General features: G+C 43.5%; 1 pseudogene; it reads left to right on the top strand.

Moving 5' to 3' along the window:
• Positions 1 to 2560: 2560 nt before the first annotated feature.
• Positions 2561 to 3320, top strand: LOC142447005 (ubiquitin-conjugating enzyme E2 C pseudogene; annotated as a pseudogene).
• Positions 3321 to 9757: the final 6437 nt, after the last annotated feature.

The following is a 9757-nucleotide window of genomic DNA, read 5'->3' as shown; positions in this document are numbered from 1 at the left end:
ACCATGAAGGAAGTATAAACTCAAAATTGAGTACCCAGTTTCCTTTCCTGGACTTGTTGCAAAAGTGAGCTTCACACAGCATTTTTTTTCAGATGGGACAAATTTATATTAATGCTCTTCTGTGCTGGGATTTTGGTCTGAGGCAAAAGACAGAAGAAGCTAGTGAAGAAACCTTCCCTACCAGGACCTATCAAGGCTTGATTTTATTGATATCATATGTAAAAAGCATATCAGTTGATGAGGAGGAGTGTGTACATCTATGCCAGTGTGTGTATACTGTATAGGATAAAATACAAGTGCCAGAATCAAAGATAAAACCGAAGATAAAAATAAGTAGGGGGAACTGATGTCATGGGTGCTCTAGTCCTAAGGGACAAGTGGGTTGGTTTCCATATAGACTTTGGCAACGACTTGATTTAGTTTTTCATAAGCTAGAAGTGTGGGGACAGAGGCTTATGGTAAGGTTAATATCCTCAAATGGTCCTAAGTAAAAGGAAGATGAGAGAATGCCCATGAACATGGACTCTGAATGCCCACCCTGGGTAGATGAGAGAATGCCCATGAACATGGACTCTGAATGCCCACCCTGGGTAGATGAGAGAATGCCCATGAACATGGACTCTGAATGCCCACCCTGGGTAGATGAGAGAATGCCCATGAACATGGACTCTGAATGCCCACCCTGGGTAGATGAGAGAATGCCCATGAACATGGACTCTGAATGCCCACCCTGGGTAGATGAGAGAATGCCCATGAACATGGACTCTGAATGCCCACCCTGGGTAGATGAGAGAATGCCCATGAACATGGACTCTGAATGCCCACCCTGGGTAGATGAGAGAATGCCCATGAACATGGACTCTGAATGCCCACCCTGGGTAGATGAGAGAATGCCCATGAACATGGACTCTGAATGCCCACCCTGGGTAGATGAGAGAATGCCCATGAACATGGACTCTGAATGCCCACCCTGGGTAGATGAGAGAATGCCCATGAACATGGACTCTGAATGCCCACCCTGGGTAGATGAGAGAATGCCCATGAACATGGACTCTGAATGCCCACCCTGGGTAGATGAGAGAATGCCCATGAACATGGACTCTGAATGCCCACCCTGGGTAGATGAGAGAATGCCCATGAACGTGGACTCTGAATGCCCACCCTGGATAGATGAGAGAATGCCCACGAACGTGGACTCTGAATGCCCACCCTGGGTAGATGAGAGAATGCCCACGAACGTGGACTCTGAATGCCCACCCTGGATAGATGAGAGAATGCCCACGAACGTGGACTCTGAATGCCCACCCTGGATAGATGAGAGAATGCCCATGAACGTGGACTCTGAATGCCCACCCTGGATAGATGAGAGAATGCCCATGAACATGGACTCTGAATGCCCACCCTGGGTAGATGAGAGAATACCCATGAACATGGACTCTGAATGCCCACCCTGGGTAGATGAGAGAATGCCCATGAACGTGGACTCTGAATGCCCACCCTGGATAGATGAGAGAATGCCCATGAATGTGGACTCTGAATGCCCACCCTGGGTAGATGAGAGAATGCCCATGAACATGGACTCTGAATGCCCACCCTGGGTAGATGAGAGAATTCCAGGCATGTGGACTGGAATGCCCACCCTGGGAAGCTATGGTTACTTTTGTCAGGGTTCTATGCTGTCTTCTGATTCTTTGGGGCCAGGTAGGCTGGGTGTTCGTGACTGCAGATCACAGACCACACTCAGGTGTGACAGTTCCACATAAGTGGAATTCTTTCTTAAAGAAGGATATTATGACTCTGGTTGCAGTATTCTTGTATCAGAATTTTCTTGATTAAGTGAAAAATCTGTATGAATATATTGAATTAAATAGTTGCTGGTAGAGAAAACTAGTGGAGCTGAATTTTAAGATATATACTCCGTAGAACAGGAAGGGATGTATAAGATCATAATACAATGAACTTAGTGGGCAGAGCAGGATAAAAACCACATGTAGTACTACTTGGGATATGGAGAAGTCTGCAGGCACAGCAAACTCAACTCTGCTTGGACATCTACATTCCAGGGGGAATGTACAAAGCCAGGGTTACCCAGCTCTGAGTGAAGGACAGCAAATGCTAACAATAATACCAAACCCAACCCACTGCCATCGGGTCAATGGCAACTCACAGCAACCCTGAAGACAATACTTAATAATTACACAGTATGTGTCGGGGGTCTCATATATGATATTTCATTTTATGCTCATGAAAATTGATATGATTTGTTCATTTTACAGATGCTTTTTTTATAGAAAGAATCACATATTTAAAAAGAAGCTAGATAGGTTCTGGAACGGTTGTTTACACTCATATTTTTCTGAATTTGTTCTCAGTACCTGTTTCCTGGAGGACAGCAGAGGACGTACCAATTGACATCTGTGATGCGCGCAGCAAGTTGGCTCCAAGTGGGCATGAACACAGAGCCCAGGGACTACAAGTAAGTACGACCTCTACATGACACTCACAGACCTACTCAGTCAGCACAGTTCAAAATGAAAGTAGAAAACAAGTTGCAACCCTGCAGTTGCCTTCCAGTCTCCGGAGATCCCGTCTGCCAACACCGGGCAAATGGCCTCCCAAAACCGCGACCCAGCCGCAGCCAGTGTCGTAGCCGCCCGGAAAGGAGCTGAGCCCAGCGGGGGCGCAGCCCGGGGTTCCGTGGGCAAGAGGCTACAACAGGAGCTGATGACCCTCATGATGTCTGGCGACAAAGGAATCTCTGCCTTCCCGGAATCAGACAACCTTTTCAAGTGGATAGGGACCATCCACGGAGCAGCTGGTACAGTCTGTGAAGACCTGAGGTATATGCTCCCTGGAGCTCCCCAGTGGCTACCCTTACAATGCACCCACAGTGAAGTTCCTTACCCCCTGCTACCGCCCCAACGTGGACACTCAGGGTAACATCTGCCTGGACATCCTGAAGGACAAGTGGTCTGCCCTGTATGACGTCAGGACGATTCTCCTCTCCATCCAGAGCCTGCTGGGAGAGCCGAACATCGACAGCCCTTTGAACACACATGCTGCGGAACTCTGGAAAAACCCCACAGCCTTTAAGAAATACCTGCAGGAAACCTACTCAAAGCAAGTCTCCAGCCAAGAGCCCTGACCTTCCCTGTCCTTGTGTTCTCTTCTCTTCTGTAGCAGTCTGTCCTCCCTCCACCCCGCTCCTTGATGTCTGTGTAGAACTCTTATCTCAAGCTGTGGTGTCATTTCTGTTGTGTTTGTTTTTTAAATTAAGTCTCCATTTGCACCCTGTGATGATTGTATTAAATAAATAACATTTGGGGTTGAAAAAAAAAAGAAAACAAGTTGCGAAGTGAGGCACATTCTATAAGGCAAGTAACGCGCCAGAGTGAAAAATTAATAAGTGAAAAATGTTACAGTTGGCTTTTGAAGTATGCATCCATTGTAGACTTAATTGCCACCATTTATTTGGGGTACAGCATAATGATCACATGTCAATTTTGACATTGCCTTGACACACTTGTCACCAGCCCAATATGGTTTCCTGAAGCTTAAAGAGCTGCAAGCCAGTGTTTGTTCTGATGTTCGACACAGACTTCATCCCTGAGATATTACATTTACAAGCTGCTCAAGCCATCCTTTTAGAGTAAAGAAAAGGTCAAGAAAAGATAAAAAGTGTAAGATGACTTGTGCAAGGTTGATAGCCAAGAAGTAGACGGAGCTGGTATCGGATCCATCCAACTCTAGTGCGTGGATTCCTTTACTCTTATTGTGGGAGGCTATTTGGCTAAGACTGCGATCTTGCTGTTATCAAAGAGTCCAAGAAGAAAGAAAATGTGTTGAAAATGATGATGACAACAATTGCACAAATAAGCTTGATCTAATGGAACTATGGGTTGTAATAATATCTGTAAGAGCTCTTGATGAACTGTTTAAAAAAAAATCCACAAATTGACTACTTTTTGCCATCTCCCTTGCTACTGTTGCATCTGAAGATACTATGATCTCTCACTAGCAATCTTGCAATAGCCTGCACTGTAGACGTGAGTCTTTGAAAAAGAAGGCAGATCATGGCGTTCCTCGGCTTGCTGCCTCACACAGTTCTTCCTCACCTCTGTCTGGCTACCAGCTCTCCTTTGCCCCGCATGACAGGCTTTGGAAAGGGAGAGTTTATCCGACCTGCCCAAAGTCAGAAAGCTAAGATCGACTCCAACTCATTGCAACAAGACCAGACTGTTAAGTTTCAGGTTCTTGAGGCATATTTAAAAAACGGACTATTTATTTAATTTAAAAATCAATTAAATTTAATTTACAATAGGGAACGCATGAGAAATGTTTTCCCAACTAAATCAAAAGCCAGTGAAGGGAATGAATAATTCTTCTCATTCTAGGATCTTTACAGAATCTTTGTTAAATGAATGAATTTCTCATTCTTGAAATGATTCTCTAGCATTTTGGTTAAGATTCTGAATCTATATATTAACATCCATCACCATCATGATTCTATTATTATTCCTCTGTATTGCAGACAGCAAATTCTTAAGGAAATCTAGGGGAACATACATTTGTAGACAAAAAGCACTTAATAATTGTACCAACAATAAATGATGGAAGTATTAGTTCAACAATATGTTTATACCTGTCTAGTACCTTCTTCACGAGAGTCTGCTGCTGACAATATCCCATTCTCCCCCTTTCCGTCCTCTCTTCCATGCCTATACCTCTGTGAAACACTGCTACCCTCAGTGCCTACTTAGGAGAACCAGCATCAGTAACCCACTGTGCGCTGGGTCTGGCTCAGGTAGATACACAGATATCTATAACAGACTCAAAGACGGGCATCAGCAGACCCTACCTGCACCTTCTCTCACTCACCCCCAATTAAACACACACCCCCTACCATTGAGTGGATTCTCACTCCTTATGTTTTCTGAGGTTGTAAGAATTAAGGAAGCAAACAGCCCCATCCTTCTCTCACCCAGCAGTTGGGAGGTTTGAACCACCAATCTTGAAGTTAGTGAAGCAGTGCTTAGCCCACCGTGCCACCAGAGTCCTTTCTTTCGCTCACGATGAAAATAAGACTATCAGGAAAATGGCCCCTGCCTTTGGACATTATGTCAAAGCAGCCTGTGTGCTTTGAGCGAAAGGAATTCATAGATCTCCATTGTTCCGGTAGGTGAGATCATATCTTGGTGGTGTGTGGCAATGATTTTTGTCTTACCTTTGTAAAATGGGTGATTATTCACCTATAAGGAGAAATGATGTTTTGGTACATGCTATGGCAAGGAATAATCTTGAAAACCTTATGCTGGATGAAATGGACTGCAAAAGGATAAGTATTGTGTGATCCTACTTATATTGAATATACTGAATTTAGCAAATGTATAGAGGCTAAAATTTCTTAGTGGTTTAGTAAGACAGGAAGGATGAAGAATGAGGCATATTGATTAGAGGCACTGAGTTTCTATTATGGGTGATGGAAAACACCTGAAGGGGATTGTGGTGGCTGCCCAACATGACAGATGTAATTAACTTGAATTATAGGTGTAGGAAATGTTGACATGGTAAAGGTTTTAAGTTCATTTGTACCATAATAAGAACACCATTGTTAAAAAATAAATTGAGAATTAAAAAAGAAAGAGATGTGAATGGACCAACATAAAACAATACTGTGCTCTATCTTCATATGTTAATAACTCCAAGAATTCTGTATTAAAAAAATTACTCTCTTTCCCACCAAACACTTGTTTTCTAAGTATAAAAAGCTAACACAACAGGTTGTCCAGCTGCGTTCCTGGGTCAAAAAGTCTTTTGAATGCTCTGTGTCATGGCACACCTGAAAGGCATGTTTATAAACCCTTCATCCTTTCTCATCCAAGGAGTAGGAAAGCATTTGCTTAAAGGCACAGAACGTGCAATATGTCACCAGGACCCACGATCCCCCTCCTGATGCAGTAGAAATGCACAAAGTCATGGGCGAGGCGCTGATGAGCAATACATTAGCAGATCGAGGTGCATCCAGAGGACCTAAAAGCTTTCGTTGCTGTAATTTTCTTGATTGAAAATAGCATCAAAATTCCCCCCACTGTTCACAGGGAAGAATGCCGCTCTTCAAGCACTCCTTCAAAGGTTACATTATGGGGCATTCTCTCGGAAGCACAGTTCCCAGGCTGTTTAGTTCCTAACAACCACTTGCATTCAAGAGGGTAGTTTGTTTTGCATTTAACTTAGGGGGTTTGGCTCTGAAATGGGAAAATAGATAGAATACCTCCATTGGGGCCTGTTTTCATTTTTTGAAATGTAAGGGACAAAACAAAATAAACAGAAATTTTTCAAAAACATGATGATGGTGCCTCGATGAGTTACTCAAATTCAGGGGATGAGGAGCCAACGTCTTTTGGAACCTTGACTATAGAGAAGGGCCTAAGCAACAAACACTCCCTCCCTCATGTTTCCTTAAATCCACATGGAAAAAGCTATGGACGACAATCCAAAGGGCCTAATGTCCATTACTAAATGTGCCCTGGTGATATAGGGGACCACACATTGTGCTGCTAACAGCCAAATCAGCAGTGGGAACCCATCAGCACCTCCATCGCAGGAAAATGAGGCTTTCTACTCCTGTCGAGATTTACGGCCTTGGAAACCCAAAAAGGCCGTTTTACTTCTCCGTACAATGTCTCTATGAGTTAGATGGAAGTGAGTCTGTTTTGTTTTGTTTTAATTTGATACCCATTAGCTGGGAGGCTTCAACTAAGTCATTTAGCTTCTCTGAGCTTTAGCTTAAGGAACCCTGGTAGTGCTGTGGGCTAGGGGTTGGGCTAATAATGGAAAGGTTGCTAGTTCAAACCCACCAGCTGCTTCATGGAAAACTATGAGCTTGTGTGTTTCCATAAAGATTTGCAATCCCGGGAACCATACACTGCAGCTCTGTGATTCTGAAGCAACTCGATGGCAGTGATTTCATTTTCTTTGTGGCCACAGGAACAGAGACCATCAGCCTGCAGGCTGGATACGACCTGAGAAAACATCGCTATCAGCTAACATCAAGCAACTCAGCAAAGAGAAGGCGCTCCAGCCGTCACATTAGGGGTGAGTTAATTACGTGATGGACCGGTGTGACCCAACAAAGGATATGCTAAGCATCCAAATGGCCTTGGCAGAGAAAAAAAAAAACACCTCCCCATCTCTGGTAGAGCTTTAGTTCATAGGCTCAATGAGAAAATTAAATTTATATCACCATGTGATATATATTTATATCACCATGTAAATCACATTTATGCTTTTTCAGCCTTGATCTACTTTTAATTATGCAACTCCGTAAGGAGTCTTCACATTAATATGAGGAGAAACACCAATTTAACAAATCTCAGAGATTGCCTCCCAACCAAAAGGGTAGAAAGGCTACCTACTGCCCATGAAGCACACTCCCTTGTGCACTTTGGAGTCGCCTCATTGGCTGGAATCCCTCCATCAAGAAGGGGGAAGGGAGAGGGCCATCCACTTGATGCTGTATGACATGAGAAAAGGCTGAGACAAATCAGCAGGTGCTCCACAGAAGTGAGAGGAGACCCTGAGTGGGAAATCAAGTTAACACCGGGGAGGGAGGGCCGACCATTTAGAGGAGGCACAGATATTTCTGTTGGTGAGTGGTGGGTAAATGGGGAGGAGCAATTGCATGCCGGGAAGGGATGCTAAATAACACTTGTAAGGAACCTAAGGGGGCATTAAACCCAATTTTCCAATCGGATAGAAACTAAAAATGTGTTTCTACCTAACCATTGGTGAAACACAGCATCGACTAAGAACCATTTTGACCCTAGACCAGGGGTCCTCAAACTACGGCCCGCGGACCACATGTGGCTTTCCGAGGACATTTATCTGGCTTGCCAGGTATTTTTGCCTTGTTGGGTTTTTTTTAAACTTCAAAATAAGATATGTGCAGTGTGCATAGGAATCTGTTCATAGTCTAAACTATAGGCCGGCCCTCCAACATGTCTGAGGGACAGTGAACTGGCCCCCTATTTTAAAAGTTAGAGGACCCCTGCCTCAGACACTAGCCTTCGAGGCAAAATAGCACCCCCAAGGGCCACAAGAGAAGGCCTCAATGTAGAAGCCTGATTGAGCGAACTGGGCTCTCCCTCAACACCACCTGCACCATAGACTTGGGTCTGAAATGCTCAGAGGCGAGAGAAAGCAAAGGGTGGCCATTCCAAAGCTGTGGAAATGGTGGTCATTGGACCTTGGGTAGGGGCCCTGGCCTGGTGGATGGCCAATGAAAGGGGACCAAGAACCACCTTATATTTAATACCTTCATGCTCCCCTTGCATTAATATGACAGGCTGTAATCTGTTGGGCAAGGATATGCACTTGTAAGAATCGATACAGGAAAATTTCCCCTGTGTCAATCCCCATCCTCAAAGCAAACAGGTATTAATCAATTAAGAAATCAAGCTGTACAAAGCAACAACTTATGGACCGTCGCTGGCAGTTGGATTATACTCACATGTCACACCTCTCATGTCAATAGTATCTTAAAGTCTTTGTTGTTGGAAACAGTATTGATGTTATTAATGCAATTGCCTTGTACCCCAGGGGATGATTCACAATGTTTTCCTTTTTTGTTTCTTTGGTTTTTATTTTTCTGACCTTTTTGTTTTTGTTTGTTTGTTTTTGTTTTCTGTTGTTGTTGTTCTTGTGGGTTTTTGTTTTTGTCATAATGTGACTGCCAGAAGAAACCAGAGTTGTTCATGGCTTGTGGACAAGCAGATGGGCTTGGGGTTTCCACTTAACTTCAACCTCAATCCAAGGACAGTTAGTTCTTATAACATGGACCTGCTCAATATTCGCCTTCATGACGACATCACTTGAGATAAGGGTGCTACAGCAAAGTGTGGCGAAGGAAGCAGATGGTGCCCGGTTATCAACTGGAATAGTGTTTGGAATCTTAAAGGCTTGTAGTCACGCAAGCAGCTAAGTGAGGAATCAATTGAGTCCACATGGTAGAAGCACATCAGCCTGTGGGTCCCAAAAATGACAATAACAAAATCCAAATATGATGAAGGGAAAATATCAGAGCTTAAATTGCGAACACCCAATTTGTAAAAGGTGATGGAGGACAGTGGGAGCCCAACATCCAGCTGCAGACTATCTAGTCAGATGAAGTCTCTGGCAGATCCCCTCCAGCCACAGACAGGGGATCTGAACAGTTTTAATATCAGGTAGGGATTATTGTAAACTCAATCATGGCGGATCAAACCATCGTGTAATATGATACTTGGTCAGTTGACTTCCCTCTTAATCCAACCTGAATTTGCCCTAGGCTGAAGTATTTCTCACCTGTTTCAGGAAATAAACTTCTTCTCTGGTCTTTTAAATATTGATTTTGGTCTTTTTGTTATTAAATTGTATTTTAATTTTTGTATATTATTATTATTATTATTTTCTTCTTGCTGTTTTGCTTTTGTTTGTTTCCTATTGTTTCCGTTGAGTTTCCCAGTTTGTAAAGCACAGAAGGAGTGAATGCACAGAGACAGCACCTGATGTGATAGTTTTGGGGGATGTGGTGAGAGACTAGGGACTAGAGAGAGGTGAGGGGATTGGGCAGCCAACAATGAATGCAGAGATGGGAGGGAGCACTAGAACTGATTGTGATGATGCATATACAACTCTTTTTAAACATAATTTAACCATGGAAGTATATGATATGTGAATTTTATATCAAGACAACTATTAAAAGAAACCAAACTTGACC

Source organism: Tenrec ecaudatus, chromosome 4, assembly GCF_050624435.1.
Source record: "Tenrec ecaudatus isolate mTenEca1 chromosome 4, mTenEca1.hap1, whole genome shotgun sequence".
Taxonomy (NCBI): Eukaryota; Metazoa; Chordata; class Mammalia; order Afrosoricida; family Tenrecidae; genus Tenrec; species Tenrec ecaudatus.
Note: the sequence above shows the minus strand (reverse complement) of the source record. Positions and strands in the feature narration are given on the sequence as shown.